Source organism: Rhineura floridana, chromosome 16, assembly GCF_030035675.1.
Source record: "Rhineura floridana isolate rRhiFlo1 chromosome 16, rRhiFlo1.hap2, whole genome shotgun sequence".
Classification (NCBI taxonomy): Eukaryota; Metazoa; Chordata; class Lepidosauria; order Squamata; family Rhineuridae; genus Rhineura; species Rhineura floridana.
Genome location: NC_084495.1, coordinates 30,186,789 through 30,203,881, shown reverse-complemented (window position 1 = coordinate 30,203,881; position 17,093 = coordinate 30,186,789).

Here is a 17,093-nt window from a genome sequence, read left to right as displayed (position 1 = left end):
CAAACAAGCAAAACCACCACACTGTGCTGGGGGGAGAAAAATGTGCATTGCACATTGCATAAAGCTGGGGTGTTGGCCCGGCAAAAACGTTGCCTTCATTTTGCAGCTGCTCAGCTGTCTCGTTGCTTCAAAGATGCTGATGTGAGCAGGGGGAATGCAGCATGGCTGAGGAGACTCCCCAGAATACAGAGCAGCCAGTGTGATGGAGATGCTTAGCAGGCGGTCATGCGGGGTGTCTGGTGCGCCTCTCCTCATTTCATCTCTCTCTTTTTATGAAGAGGGGGTGAGCAAGAATACAATCATGCTGCAGTTCAACTTAACTGAAACTAGCAGGGCTCCTGTCTACTTCCCCTCCGTAACCTCTGTGCATCCGATTTGCATGTCAATAGACATTACTTTCTCTCCCCCACCCCCCACAACCTTTCAGAAATCATTGAGCAGCCCCTAACAGGCCATTATGCTAGAGTCAGGCCGGCTTTTGCCAGTCTGAGCAAATAAGAGCATCGCCCAGCAGCAGCAGCTGACAATTGCCTGCTATTCCCTCTACCATGCCCTCCTCTTGTTTTGCAACCATTGTTTCCAATTAGGGAATTTGGTTACGGCCCAAAACAGAAATGAGTTGAGCAAAACAGAGTAGTGGCAGCACATCCAATGAGCCCGGAGGCTGGGTCAAAACTGTTGACACGAGACAAGACTGAATTCTGATAGTATACCACAAAGAAATCCTACTGATTTATTTATTATTCAGTTTATTACCTGCCTTTCACCATAAGGTCCCAGGATGGGTTCCAACAATGTAAAATACAGTATTAAAATAGTATAAAACAAACCACAGTCACCACAATAAGATTCGAGTCCTAAAAACATACATTGCAGGTATCAAAAGCCAGGGTAAAGAGAGGGGCATCTTCAGCATACAACAAAAACTGTACAATGAAGATACCAGACACACCTCTCTCTCTCTCGCTCTCTCTGTGTGTGTGTGTGTGTGTGAGTGAGAGAGAGAGAGAGAGAGAGAGAGAGAGAGAGAGAATTCCACAGGGGCTGAATCTGAAAGGGTCTGTAGGGAAAGATATTTAGGACCTAAGTCATTTAGATCTGCAAACACTAATGTGAGCACCTAGAATCGGGCCCAGAAATGAACTGTCAACCAATTCATTTATTACATTTTTTAAAAATGCCATCCTTCCTGCACTTCAGAGAATACATGGTTCTCAAGTCCTTCGCACACACATGGACTTTATGTTTACAACAACCCTGCAAGGTAGGTTAGGTTAGGCCAAGAGGAAAGGCTAGCCCAAGGTCATGCCTGATTGGGGATTTGCACCTTTTATTCTCACAACAGCCCTGTGAGATAGGTTAAGCTGAGAGATAGTAATTAGCCCAAGGTCTCCCCAATGAGTTTCACAGAAAGCCCAGCTGTAACCAGTCTGAAGCCCTGCTCAAGCATTCACTTCTATGCATTCTTAGAATGAGTAGAGCAGGACCATGAATGGTAGCCTCATGCCCAACATAGGGCCAAGATGTCTAACAGTCCGCCTTCCCCAGTACCAAGGAATAGGGTTGTCAGGTTCCTGGCCTGAGACTGTCCTGTATTTTTAGGAGAAGAGAAAGTCAGCCAAGTGCAGGTGTTCTTGCAACATTGTAATGGGAAAACCACAAGGTGGAATTCTCCCTTCCCCCTGCACAACTTTTAAAGATAAAGAAGACCTCTTGGTTGCCAAGCCTGGCCTCCCAAAGGTCTTCTGTATCTTTAAAAGTTGTGTTTAAAAGAAGGGAGAATTCCACCTTGTGGCTTTTCCCATTACAGAGTTGCAAGAACACCTGCACTTGGCTGACTTTCTCTTCTCCTAAAGATACAGGATCAGTCTCAGGCCAGGAACCTGGCAACCATACCAAGGAAGTGGGCCTTCTTGGTGATAGCACCCACCTTCTGGAACGCCCTCCCTTGTTTGTGAGGTGGAAACAGTAATGACCATTAAACACCTAATAAAAACATACACCTTCACCCAAGCTTTCCCGGACGGTCTTTTTTAATGCTCTCTTTTGTACACTGCTCAGGTTCATCTGTGATGTATAGTTTTGTTCTGCTTTCACTTAGCTGTTAGGAAATGGTATTGTTTTTGCTTTTATATGAACTAATATTGATAGGAAGCTGCCTTATGCTGAGTCAGACTATTGGTCCATCTAGCATAGCATTGTCTGCCCTGACTGGCAGCGGCTCTTCAGGTCTTCAGATAGGGGTCTCTCCCAGCCCTGCCTGGAGATGCCAGGGATTGAACTGGGGACCTTCTGCATACAAAGTGTATGCTCTGTCACTGTGCTACGGCCCTTCGCAACAAACATGCAAAAGTTTAAAACAACACCAACAGAATGAAACAGCATGATTTACTACAAGTGCTCATTCTGCAATATGATAGACAGGATGACTCCTATCCCACCCTACCTGGTTATTCAGGTGACCAGCTCAGGTGACTTGCAGGGAAGCTGTTAATCCATTGCTATAAAATGTGATGATGTCCATTAGCTTACTTTAAAAAAAAAAAAAAGGATTAGCAACTTCATCATTCCATTTACTCATTCCATTGCCCTTCCTCCCAAGGAGCACATAATACAAAAATAAAATAAAACATTTAAAAACATCTACAAAGAGTCACATATCCTCTTGGAGGTTATTGCCCTGTTTGTGGGCTTCCTGGAGGCAACCGATTGGCCTCTGTGAGAAGCCAGATGTTGACCCAGATGGACTTTAGGTCTGGGCTCTTCTTCGGATGGCCTAAAGATATGATGCAGAACTTGTGGCTGTCCAAATGTTGCTGGACTGCAACTCCCATCAGCCTCAGCCAGCATGGCCAATGGCCAGGGATGATGGGAGTTGTAGTCTACACAGGGGTAGGCAACGTGGTGTCCTCCAGATGTTGTTGGACTATAATTTGCATCATCCTTGACCACAGGCCATGGTGGTGGGGGCTGACAGGAATTGTAGTCCAACAACATTGGGGCAGAATCCCTGGTCTAAACCATCTGCAGGGCATCAGACTCAGGAAGGCTGGTTTACACTTGGCTGACCCAGTTACTTGATGTCTTAGAAAGGGTACAAGACTCCTTCTCCCCTGATTCCAAGAACAGTTCCAGACCTGGCAACTCAGGAAAGGCCGGTGGTTCACTGGTAGAGCATCTGCTTTGCATGCAGAATGTCCCAGGTTCAATCCCCAGCATCTCCAGGTAAAGGCTGGGAATGTTCCCTGCCTGAAACAGCAGACAGCCACTGCTAGTCAGGGTAGGCAATCCTAAGCTAGATGGACTGATGATCTGCCTCAGTATAAGACAACTTCCTATGTTCCTAACACCCATCAGCCTTGACCAGCATGGTCAATGGTCAAGGATGATGGGAGGTGGATTCCACCAACTTCTGGGGAGCACACAGGTCCCTCATCCTTGCCTTAGGAAAATCAATAACATTTAACCAAACCTCCTTCACAAGGTTGTTACGAGGATAAAACGAAATCACCCACACACATACATGCCGCTTGGAGCTCATTTCAAACATAACAAAGGGACTGGCATTTTTTCCTCTTGATTTTCAGAAAATCAGCCAAACTGTTATTTATCTCTCCAGTTTTCCCTTATGGCAGGGAGCCCTGCCTAGCATGGTCCAAGTCCAAAGAAAATGTTTGCTGTAAGCTGGCAAATGGCTTTGGACAAAGTTCAGAGATCCTGTCCAGCCCAACACTCAGCTAAACACTGGAGGGACAGTCAAAGCCATTGCAGAAGAAGATTCATTTCCCGTTACATTCCGTTGGATGACAAATACACGTATAATAGAAGTTAAAGCATCTCCATGCCATTGAGTTAATATCTAATCAGAGGGAGTCTTAAGCGGAACAAAAATCTTGCAAATAAACCCTTAATTTTATTTTTACTTAGGCCACATGCACACCATACATTTAAAGCATGATTATTCCACTTTGAACAGTCCTGGCTTCCCCCAGAGAATCCTGGAAAGTGTAGTTTGTGAAGGGTGTTGAGAGTTGTTAGGAGAGGCCTATTCCAGTGACAGAGCTCCAGTGGCCGGAGTTCCCAGGGAAGAGGGACTGACTGTTAAATTACTCTGGTAACTGTAGCTCTGTGAGGGGAATGGGGGACTCCTAACAGCTCTCGGCACCCTTCTCAAACTGCACTTCCCAGGATTTGTTGGCGGAAGCCATGACTGTTTAAAGTGGCATAATAGTGCAAATGTGGTGTTATTGTGCCAGATGTTTATTTTGATGTCTGGGAATAATAACAATAACAACAGTTGTTGATGATGATGATGTTGATGATGTTGTTGTTATTTAATTAAACATATTACTTACATGTTACCTAAAAGGTTTCCAAGTAACTTACATTTAAAAACAAAAATACATTCAACCATGGGAGGTGGGAGGGAGAAACATGTGTATAAAACATTGACATTTTCATACAACATATAAAAAAAAAAACCAAACCCAAAACCCATAACAGCCATAGGAAACTTTGGCAGCACACTAACAATCAAACAGAATGAATTTAGTCCATCAAAGGCCTGGGGATAAAAAGGTAAGTCTACCTGCCGCCAAAAAGATGTCAGCAAAGGTGCTAGGTGGACCTCACTGGGAAGAGCATTCCACATACAGTGAGCCACAATTGGCAAGGCCCTGTCCTTTGTGCACCATCTGAGCCTTTAGGTCCTGTCAAATCTATTCCAAGAAGATCACGGATGCTGTGGGGAAAGCGGTGAATGAGGGCTGTTGCTCCCTTGCCCTTCTTGCAGGCTTCACTGAAGTATCTGATTGGCTACATTGGAGGCAGGATGTTGGACCAATTTGACTTTTAATCCAATCTAGCAAAGCTTCTCTTACACTGCGTGTGTGTGGAGGTGAATTTCAAACACAACACTCTTATTCCCATTGGGCAAAGGGATAAAAACTTGAAACTGAATCTCCATGTTATTTTCTACTCTGCAGTTTGTACCCTAAAACTGCACTTTAAAAATTCTACTATAGACAGCGTAGATCATCTGAAGAGAGAGTGAGTGTGTTCATACAACAATGAAGCAGGTAAAGACCCAGTCACATTATTTCACAAGTTGTGCAATACAATCTTAAGCAGGTTTGTTCAGAAGCTTGTCTTACCAAACATAGTGGGGCTTTTATCTCTGCTAAGTGTGTGTAGGGTGATCGCTTTGATAATGGTAGGAGGGAGAGAAGCCTCTGCATAATACAAAGCAATTGATCAGAAAAAAACGTTTAACAAGAAACAGGAAAAAGAAGACACTCATGTTAAATAAGTAATCTGACCCCTACTGGTAGAAAGGTATAATAGTGCTGGCAGATTGCTGAAGGTTCAACTTGATTATAAAACAGAAAAAGGTCACCTTGGTAATAATCCAGTTGGACCAAAGCATACAACTTTAGATCCTGGGGACACACACCAGTAAATTGTTTGAACTTCACAGGAATCTCAGGTGTCTGCATTCACCATCATTTTTGAAACTGAAGTACAGCTAGCCAATGGAGAATTTCTGTCTCACTTAGGCTGAGGATTTCTTTCATTGATAATATCCCTTTTTAATGCGAGCTTTGTCTGCCAGTGTCCTCATGCAGGGTTATATATTTCAAAATGTTTCTCTAAACCTTCCTGATTTCCGGTTTGGTGCAAAATATTGCCTTTTGCAATCGAATTCAGATGTTCTTGGGCAAAAGAAAATGACAGTGAAGACTAGTGGCTCCTATACCAGTGGGACAGTGAATCCGCTCTGGATTTTAGTCTAAACTTTAATGGAGCTGTCTAAGGTGCTTGAAAGTTCAGAGTAAAACCTGGAGTGGGCTCGCCTTCAGCACCTTGGACAACTCCTTGAAAGTTCAGACTCAACCCCAGATTGGGTTCACTGCCCCACTGAAAGTGGAGCCACCAGTCCCCACTGGGAGATGGAATGGGCTTAGAGACATGAACACATCCTGTCCATGTCCCAGCAGGCTTTGTGGTGAGTTCAGCATGGACACCGGGGGGTGAGTAACCTAGAATGCATGCACCCCTTCCTCAACTTCCTCACCTGGCAAACCTCCAAAAAAACTCAAGGGAACATAGGCAGCTGCCTTATACCAGTGGCCCATTTAGCTTGGCATTGAAGGAGCTATGACACGGACAGAGGCTCTCCGGGGTTTCAGATAGGGAGTCTCTTTTTCAGCCCAACCTGGAGATAGAACCTGGCACCTTCTGCATGCAAAGCAGATGCTCTCCCACTGGGCTACCTGAGCTTGCTCTACCATTGAGCTTCTCAAACTTCAAGAGCATCCTGCAAATGGAACATGTGCTATGAAAGGAAGAAAAAGGCGATGTTCTAGTGCACAGGAAGGGTTCACTTATCCTCAGAAGACAACTTGTAACAAAGCCGCTCGCCTGTAGGTGACTGCTGGGCCTGGCATCCATCATTAGCATCAGGACCCAGCACTGATGTCTGACCAGGACCCCTTTAAAATATTTTTTGGCACCAGGAAACTGGGTCTAGGAGCTCCCAATATTAACGGCCCATAATGCTCCCAAAGTAGTATCTCCCTACAGCATTTCTCAGTTTTCCAGTCTTAAATTTAGTTTGTCACATTTCTGCAACAATTTGCAGTGTTTTTTTTTTAACATAATCTCATGAAAATTCACCAGCATTTTAGTGCGGATTTTTCATTATTTTTAGGGAGTTTTGACTAATGTTCACATTTTTGCCAGCAATTTATCGTCTTGTGATGCATTTTGCTATGTTATTTTCACTCATGTATTCATTTTTATGCACATTTCCCCCCCAACGTGCATTGTTGTAAAATTGGTTGGCGAACTGTCTTGCAAAATTCAGAGCAGTGCAAATTTCAAACGGTGGCTGTGTTTTGGTTCTCATCTGGTTTTGGAAAGTGCGAATTCGATAGATTCATCTTGAAATGTGAACTGAATTGAATTTCTCCCCATCCCAGTGTCTTTCTTACACCAGCAGTGTCAAATTATACCTGGGCAGATCCAGGTTCAAGTCCCCAGCCAGCCAGAAGGCTCCTTGGGTGACTAGGCCAGTCACTATATCAACCTAACCCACCTCACTTGGTTGTTGTGAGGTTAAAACCGGGGGAGAAGGGAGATGTAAAAAAGTGAGGAGCTGTTATACTACATCTCCCTCCAGTAACATCAGAAGCACCAAGCTAGGACATGATTCCTTCCCATGCAATTGTTGTCTCAGCTCCTGGGCAGAAGATACATGGAAAGGAGTGGCGTGTGTGGTTTCGCTCATGTGGCCTGAGACGTCTACCATTACCTTTCATCCCCCCTGAAAGTGATGCTGTTTCTCCAGTTCCTCTTTCAGCTCTATGTGCTTTTCAAGTCTAAGATTGCCAGTTGAACAGAAAGTGGAGTAACCAGGAAAGTGGGACAGAAGGGAGAGCAATCTGGGAGACTGGAGGTGAAAAACCAGAGTGGCCGGGAAGGGAAAAAAACTAGAGTGCCACCAGAGCCAGAGGAGAGAGAGGGAGGAGTGGCTAAGTGACAGAAAGTGCCCATGCATGAGATCTTCTTTAAATTGCATAGTTTTTTGCACACCATAACTGCCATCAAATCACAGATCACATGCACTGAGTAAAAGTCATGTATCTGGTGTTTTCTAGCACTGCCATGGTGCAAAAGCATGGATCCTCATACAAGGCATCGCCTCAAAACCTCCATCCAATCCTATATCACCTCTACGTGTTCTGTGGTTTTGTAAAAATAACGAAGATCCATTTAGTAAAATTCATGAAGCTCCATTAGGATAAGTGTCTTAGGTCAATGTTTTTGTAGTGCTGGCAAGCACCAGACCTGTGAAGATGAAGATGATTTTAGTGTACGGTCTCTATCACCACAAACTTTAACCTGTTGATTTTGGGAGGGGCATGCAAATGCCTTGTTTGTGAGACCCCATTGCCCCACCGTCTTAATTGCCCAGAGTCAATATATAAACTAGCATATGCAAATTTCTGTCATGGGATTCCCCCCCAGTCCCTTAAATGCCTAGCAACACCATCCAACTATGTCGAACCTCCCCTCCATCGACCGTGTCTGAGGCACAATCATCATCATACATTTGCTGCTACAAATGTCTTTGCAAAACAGAATCCCCCTTTCCCCCTTCTGGCATCCACATAGGTGTTTTTGTTTCCCTATATAGTTGCTATATTAAACCTCTCCCTCAACTCCACTTGTAAAAAAGGTGCTCCTCTTCCTCCGAAAAGAACCTAATCGCACGAAAGGAAAAGAGCTGGGAAGCCATCAGTTCCCCTCCCCCGGTTTTTGGCAACGAAAGAGAGTTATGTCTGGCGCTCTCAGCATTGACTCAGAAGCTGCATCAGCATTTGCTGCGGCAGAGAAGCATCTTCTGAGCAAAGGTGAAGGAGAGACAAAAGCCTCAGACAACAGAGTGAGCTTCTCTTTTTACACACCCATGCTGCATCCATTCCTGACACTGCTGTGTCAGTGTGGATACAATAACCTTCAACAGCTCTGAACCAGCTTTTGGCACTTTAAGAAGTTGTGAAAGCTAAGCCGATGGCTCTCTGTGCCTGCTTGTTCGTACTGGTGCTGTGCTTGGCAAATGGGAGTTGCTCTCCTGTAAGTAAGCAAAGACCATCTGGGATTGCAATTGATCAAGGGCTCCCTTGAAGCAGCGCCTCTGGGAGAATACTTCAGGGAATGCACTGCAACGAGAGCCAAAGCCATCTTTGGAAGGGACTGTGGCAGTCTAGTATTGAGCACAGGTTTAGTATGCCTAGAGCTTCTATTCAGGTAAGATCATAAGAGCCCTGCCGGATCAGGCCAAGGCCCCTCTAGTCCAGCATCCTGTTCTCACAGCAGGCAACGAGATACCTGTGGGAAGCCCGCAAGCAGGACCCGAGTGCGACTCTCTCCATTTGCGATTCCCAGCAAACTGGCATTCAGAGGCACTCTGCCTCCCACAGTGGAGGTGGAACATAGCCGTCGTGGCTAGTAGCCATCGATAGCTGTACCCTCCATGAATTTGTCTCTTCCTCTTTTAAAGCCATTCAAGGCGGTTGCCATCACTACCTCTTCTGGAGTGAATCCCATACTTTAGCTATGCGCTGTGTGAAGCAGTACTTCCTTTTTTCTCTTCTGGATCTCCCAACATTTATTTATTTATTAAATTTTATCTACTGCTTGTCTGGACCCTGCGTGCTTTATTAGTAGCTAGGCAACTGGTCTTATGGCACTGGAAGGATCGAATGGCTCCCCTGTTTGCTCAATGGTCAGAGGACCTTTCTTCCCTTGCAGCATATGAAAGGGCTACTTTTACCAGGAAACACAAGGAACATAAATACTCTGAGATCTGTGACTCCTACAGCTGTTTGCCTGATCAGTACATCATGTGGGACTCTGCTGGAGTCTATTCCCTCCCTTCCCTTCCCTTCCCTTTCCCTATCCGACCCCTTTTCTCCCAATTTATTTATTTATTTTTATTCATTTCTTCCCTTTCTTTTCTCCCTCTTTCTTTTTGAAAAACATATATCTGGTTTTCTTAATGGCATTATAACTCAACATATTTTGCTACTGCCTTCCCACCCCTTCTATTGTTCATGCTTGTTACTTGTATTGTTACAGAAAAAAGTGAAAATCCAATCAACTGTGCTTAAAAAAAAAAATTACATACCGCTTGATGGTTAAAATCCTCTAAGAGGTTTACAAAAGACTTATCAATAGAACAGTTTATTATTATTATTTATTTATTAGATTTATATCCCGCCCTTTCTCCCAGCAGAAGCCCCACAGTTAAAAACAAGTAATTAAAAACATTTTTAAAACACGTTAAAGACAGCAACAGACAAAACAAGTGTTTAAAACCGCCCTGGGCTCCTGTTGGGAGGAAGGGCGGGATATAAATCAAATAACAACAACAACAATAATAAAACACATCGGCATCTATGCATCTGCATAGCTTGCCTAAACAAAAAAAGTTTTAAACAGCTTAACATTCAGCTTCATGGGATGACCCCTCTTTCTAGAATGATGTGAAAAGGAAAAAAAAACTTCTCTCTAACCGTTAGGGATGGCTGAGAATTTTGATTCAGTTTGCATTTCAAGCAGCGTCGATCAAATTTGCATTTTACGAAACAATATGAGGACTCAAACGCAGCCATCCTTCAACATTCACACTTATCCAAATTTTGCACTGCAGTTTGCCAACCAATGTTTCTAAAAATGCATATGTTATGGGAAAGTGCATAAAAATGAACATAGGATTGGACATGCAGAACTGCATTATATGACAAGAAACAGCTTGCAAAAATATGTACGTTACTCAAAACTGCCTATAAAAATGTGCTTATTAGGAGAAGATCACACTGAATTGCTGGAGAATTTTCATGAGGATTTTTTTTAAATCCGCAAATTGCTGCAGAAAACTGAATTTAAGATTGGAAAAACGAGAAACAAAATTGACAGATCTTTCCATCCCTACCGCTCACATTTTTCTACCCCATGCATTAAGAAAGCAAGTAGGCTCAGGGGAAGCAGAGAGGGATGATTCCTCAGAGGAATCAGGTCCAAGGGCTGTGGTTCCTGAGGATCCAGTTGGGGAGTCTCCAGCTCAAGGGGCTCCTGTGCCTGACCGAGCTGAGATCTGGGTCTGATACAAAATCCCCATGGCTTGTACTGTTTCTTGTTCTGATTTGGGTGGCTTCTCTTCCTCTGGGTCAGAGTCCAGGCCACTGATCAGGTGTGGGACCATGGTGCTATTTCAGACAGTGGAGAGCTGCAGAGGATCAGTGTTGGCACCATCAATGGACTGGTGGCCTGCCCACATTTGTACGCTCTGCCAACGCATTCCTTTCCAGCCTCTTGAAATGAAGAGGTTTCTCCAACTCCATTGCCCTCTATTGCCCAATTAGGGCATTAAGAACATTAAGAGCATATATATGGTTTGTTTTTATGTACACCACTTAGAAATGCAAATGATTAAGTGGTATATTAAATGTTTTAAATAAATAAATAAAATAAAGTAAGTTCAACAAATGGGTCCTGGTTAGTCATGCCATGACCGGATGGTTATCAGCTTGTGGTGACACAGAGACGGGCTTTTTCACTGGTGGCAACAACATTGAGGAATGCACTCCCTGCTGAAATATGGGAGGCCGCCTCAGTATTGGCATTCCACTGGCTTTTGAAGGTGCACCGGTTTACATAAGCATTACTTTGATGTCTTGACCCGAGTCTCCTGTTTCAAATTGCTGTCTTAATGCATCTTTGAACTGGATGGAGAAAGGTGTGTGTAGGAACTTCTGGGGTTTTGTATGCCTTGAATGAAACTTGCTGTACAAAGGTAAGAGTCACATCAGCTACTCTGCCCCCCTTTTACCTCTGGCCACATCCATCACTGGTATTCGGCCCCCAGCAGGTTGCCTATGAGGGTACGTGACCTTGACTTCACCCAAAGAATCCTGGGAACTGTAGTTTACCCAACACAGAGCTACAAGCCTAGCATAGGCCAAACCATTAAACACACATAAACACACACACACAAACCAAACCAAGAAAAATAAGGAATAAATGCTCATGAAAGAATGGGGCAGCTTCAGGAGGTGTGGTCTGCAAATGTTGACCTGTGGTCTATGCCAACTGGTAATGGCTCCCTGGGGGTCTCAAACAGAAGTTTTTCCTAGCCTCTGTGAAACATTGTGGGAGTTGCCCCCATCAAACTCCCAATGGGGGCTTCTGCTTGTCCTCAACTGCCACCAGAGGGGCTTCTGAACAACCATTATACCCTGAGGGAATCAGACAACAATGAGGCTAGAGACACACTTACTGTTGTGCCAGTTCCAGTGTGTCTCCACCTCTGTTTTCTGAAAATGGAGGCATATGACCCTAGTCAAACTCTGCCCCTTTTTATTCTAAAATTTGGTTGGATTAGCTCATGTGCATTTAAAAAAAAAATTAGCTTCAGGTAGATTTTGCAACTGATTGGTAGATCAATCTACCTGCCTTCCAGGTGCTGCCAATGGAAACACTTTGCTGTAGGCTGAGGCAGAGACAGTGATTGGCCCAGCACTTTGCTGTGGGTGTCTTGAGGAATCTGAAGTCAGCAGTGGAGGTGTGTCCAGCGAAGGGCAGAGCTGCTTCAAAACGCAACCAAAAAAGACCATTATAGCTGCCTTTGAAGTGACTAGTGTGCCCACAGCCAGAGAAACATTTTGGGAACTGCCATCATAGACCTTTAAGAATTGGTGCCTGACTTTGCTTTTTTCCTCTTCCCTCCTTGCCCCTTGTGTGTCATGTTTTTTAGATTTTAAGCCTGTGTGCTGTGACTGTCTTGTATTCATTGATTGTATGTAAGCCACTCTGGGAGCTTTTTTGGCTGAAGAGTAGGGTACAAATACAATAAATAAATAAAATAAAAATAGCCCTACCAGGAGATGGAACTTGGCACTTTCTGTATGCATAGTATATGTTCTGCCACTGATCTATGGTCCTATTCCACCAAGTTCAGCAGGACTTATTCTCAAGAAAGTGAATTTATGGGGGCAGCTACTGGCAGGTTTATCCTCATTATTCTGATACATCATGCTGGATTATGTAGTGTCATTTAGATGGGACTTATGGAAACTGTAGTCAAAGTGACTCCATGGGCTATGCCGAGAGTATAAAATTCCTTTACACCAGTTGTTCACAAGTCAGCTGAAATGCCCTAGGGAGAAGTAACAATAATGATTGATTGATGATTGACTTCCCTTGTTAGCTTATTGCAAGCATTTATTTTGTTCCTTTTTTATGCACAATGCAAATTAAAAAAAGATATGCCGTTGTGTTTGATGGGAGAGGACAGTCGGTTTTGTTGTTGTTGCATTGAGTATTTGTTTATTTTTAAATGCACAGTGTAAGGGTGATGGGAAGGAGGTGCTTGTGGTTGGTGGAGTCACTTCTGTTATGAGGCATCAGAATTAGGAGTATGCCTAGCTAACATTTCCTTTGGGATGCCTTCCCCTCTCCCATACTTTACATAACTGTTGAGCATCGCATAAGGAGTCCATTTAATTTGTGACCTTTTGTAATCTGATCTTCTGCTCATGCCAAATATTTGTGGGCACCAGAGGAATGCTTTTAACAAACAAAAATAGGCTTGGGGAAACTAGCAAAAACTACTTTTTGTATGACCTCTTCATCAGACCCTTTATCTGTGAAGTTAAAAACTACATATAAAACTTTACAGAATGTGGGTGTGGGAACAGGGCACATAAAAACATCTTTAAATAATACCGGGGCACAAGTTGCAACCTGAATTTTTTCACCTGGTAAAACATCTCAAAGATGGGACACCTGCATACACACACCATACACTTAAAGCACATGACTCCCCCCAAGGAATCCTGGGAACTGTAGTTTAAGGGTGCTAAAACTAGGAACTGTAGCTCTGTGAGGGGTAAACTACCATTCCCAGGAATCTTTGGGGGAAGCCATGACTGCATACACACCATACATCAAAGCACATCCCCTCCCAAGAATCCTGGAAACTCTAGTTTACTTCTCAAAGAGCTTCAATCCCAGGAATCCTTAACAAACTACACTTCTCAGGATTCTTGAGAGGGGATGTGCTTTAAATGTATGGTGTGTATAAAGAATAAAAAAGTAGCTTACATAATGAATTCAGCTGTCAGCATGCAGAATTTTACTTTATTTTATTTTTGCACCATACATACAACCTTATTTCTCTGTGCTACTTGAAATGGACTATATGGCTAAGGTGGCTCGTGCAATATTCTTCAACCATGGATCCCCAGAGGTTGTTGGACTACGATCATCCCCAGGCAGTTTTGCCAATGGAATTATGGGAGCTGTAGTCCAACAACATCTAGGGCCAAAGGTTGGAAAACACTGTGCTTGTGGAAGAGAAGACAAGGGATGGTATTCAGTGCCACTCAGAGTAGGCCCATTGAAGTTAAGAGGCAGTACTAACTTTTTCAGTAGATCTACTCTAAGTAGGACTTCAGTGCATACAACCAAAGGCTCTTGCTTGTGGTGAAGTAGATATGTGGACAAATACACCTTCCCACACTTCCATCATATAAATGTTTTATTTATTTATTTATTTATTTATTATTTTATTTATATCCCACAATTCCTACCCTTCCTCCCAGCAGGAGCCCAGGGCGGCCAATAGCTACCTGTTGTCAGGTAAATAGCTTTACCTGACAACAGGTGAGCTCTCTCTCTATTTAACTTTGAAAGGTACTGAAACCTGCCCACTATTGCATTTAGTCACTCTACATGAGAGTTATCAGCTTTGCAGGGAGAGAAAATTCTCAGTAATGTTTCAAGGTCTGCCTCTGGATATGTTCAAAGTTACACAGGGAAGCAGGAGGAGCAATGTATTTTAAGATTATTTATTGGGTTTGTATTTTGTTTTTACCCCTAATCATAATTATAGTAATGTTGATACAGGTCAAAGTGCAATCTTTTTATCTTTCTTTCTTTTTTGAAACAGCGAGCTTTGTGCTTTTGGCATGCCCATTTCCTTGTTTAAACAGTAGTCACTGGCTGTGTACCCAACCATACGTGTAAAGTACCTTATTTCCCCCTAAGAATCCTGGGAACTGTAGTTTGTTAAAGGTGCTGGGAATTGTAGATTATGAGAGGTAAACTACAATTCCTAGGATTCTTGGGGGGAGAATAATGTGTGTTAAATGTATGGTGTGTGTATTGAGGAACCAGTGAGTTAACCAGACATATTGATGCTTTTGAGGAGTAAACACCTGTGGACTAAAATATATGTGCATGTGCATGTATGTTTGTGTGGGAGTCAATGGTAAACCCCCTCTGAATACCACTTGCCATGAAAACCCAATTCATAGGGTAGCCATAAGTCGGGATCGACTTGAAGGCAGTCCATTTCCATTTTTCATGTGTGTGTGTGTACACACACCACCTTAAGCAGGGTTTAACCAGAAAAAAATGGGTTGGTCTGCTCTTCTGCCCTTAATAGAAGCTTGAAAAACCTGCAGAAATCAGCATATGAAGCTTTACAAGGGTTGAAGATAATAGGTATTATCTTCAAGGTATTACTTGCTAATCTCTCAATATAAAGCTGCTATGAAAAGCACAGGACCTGGAACTGGTTAAAAAAAAAAAAGTTGGCCCTGGCAACCAAGAGGTCTTCTGTATCTTTAAAAGTTGTGCAGGGGGAAGGGAGAATTCCACCTTGTGGTTTTTCCCATTACAGGGTTGCAAGAACACCTGCACTTGGCTGACTTTCTCTTCTCCTAAAGATACAGGATCATTCTCAGGCCAAGAACCTGGCAACCCTATACTTGACCCAATCTAAGGTGTTAGCATTGACATGTAGAACCCTAAATGTATTTAGCCCCAAATATGTGAAGCAGAGCCTCCTCCCACATGGACCTGCCCAGGTGTTAAGACTATTCTTATTTATTAACTCATATCCCACTTACATGCCAAAATGGCTTCTAAGCAGTTTACAAGTATAAAATTAGTGATAAAACCCATGCATAATTAAAATTCTATCAAGCATTAAAAACATCCATAACTAAAATATGCAATAAAACAAGCCAGTTAAAAAGCATATCAGTTAAAACAATTTGGTCAGGACGTTCGAGATCCGCAGAGGAGCTCTGGTTGGTGGTGCTGCCACCCTTGTGGTTCAAGGGGTGCCAGCGTGTGAGAGAGACTTCTCTAGTGGTGGCCCCCAGGTTGTGAAATGACCTCCCTTGAGGTGTGTCATGTGCCATTATTTGAATGTTTTTCCACGATTGGTCAAAATGCACCCCTTGCTCAAAATACACCTCAAAATGTACTCTTTTACCCAGGCCTTTGGTTGAGTGGATGTCTTCCCTCTGCCTGCATTGCTCTGCGCAGCTGTTCTGTGCTGCAGCTCTGTTATTGACTGGTTTAATTTTATGATTTGAATGTAACTTGGTTTTTAATTGTGATATTTTTGTTACCTGCCCTGGGACCACTTGGTGAAGTTCAAGTAATAAATGAGTAGATCTCTCTCATACACATATATACACACACTCTCTCTCACACACACATATACAAATAGCCAATTTGACCAGCTAATAGCAAGTTTCTACTTCCAACCAAATGGCCTTTTAAAATACAAAATTACATTAACAACAATGTTAAAGAATAGAAATAGCTATCAAAGGGAGCTAGATAAATGGAGTCTGCTAACAATTTATGTGGAAAGAGCTTTAAAAGCATCAGATGCTGGTGTGTAGTATTTATTTTTATAAGCTCCAATAATGTGAACAATTGAGAGAATATACGTTTGGATGTATTTTTATATTAACATTGTATTATGGAATTTTGTGTATATGTATAGCAACAATTTAAGGCTACATCAGTGTAGATCTGTACAATTGAATCAAACTAACCTCAAAAAAGGTGTGTGGCAGGGGAGAAATCTTTTATTTGATCTGTGTCTGGGAAGGAAATAAATGCTGACACCAGAGACCCATTTTCTTTTAATTATGCAGTTACTTCATTAAAATCTGAAATCAGGAAAGCTCTAGTTATGATTCTGGTACAGCAATGGCTCTTTGTTGCAAAAGAAAATGTGGTGAATTCTGGGATAAAGCCTTTGATCCATAAATAGCCTACTGCAGGGATAGTGGAACCTGTGGCCCACTGGATATTACTGGACTTCAGTTCCCATCATCCTAAAGTACTGGCCATGCTAACTAGGGGGCTGATGGGAGTTGGAGTCCAACAACATCCAGAGCACAACAGAGTCCCCATCCCTGTCAAGTGATGCGAATGAGTCAATAAGGAACTGGAAGGATCTGCCTCAGGAAGCAGAGACATATTTCAACTTGATTCCATAAATGTGGGCATTAAAATCAGATAACAATGCATGTTCAAGTGTGTGTGTTTTTAAATCTGGACTCAACTTGATAGCTTGGAAGGAGGTGTTGAATGTGGGGATCCTGCAGTCTTTTGCCACAATTCCCTCTATTTCTGATGTTCACAGATAAGTGCCAGTATTTATGTAGCCCATGCACAAGAGGGAGGAATCTGAAGGTTTACAGAAGTACCAAAAAAAA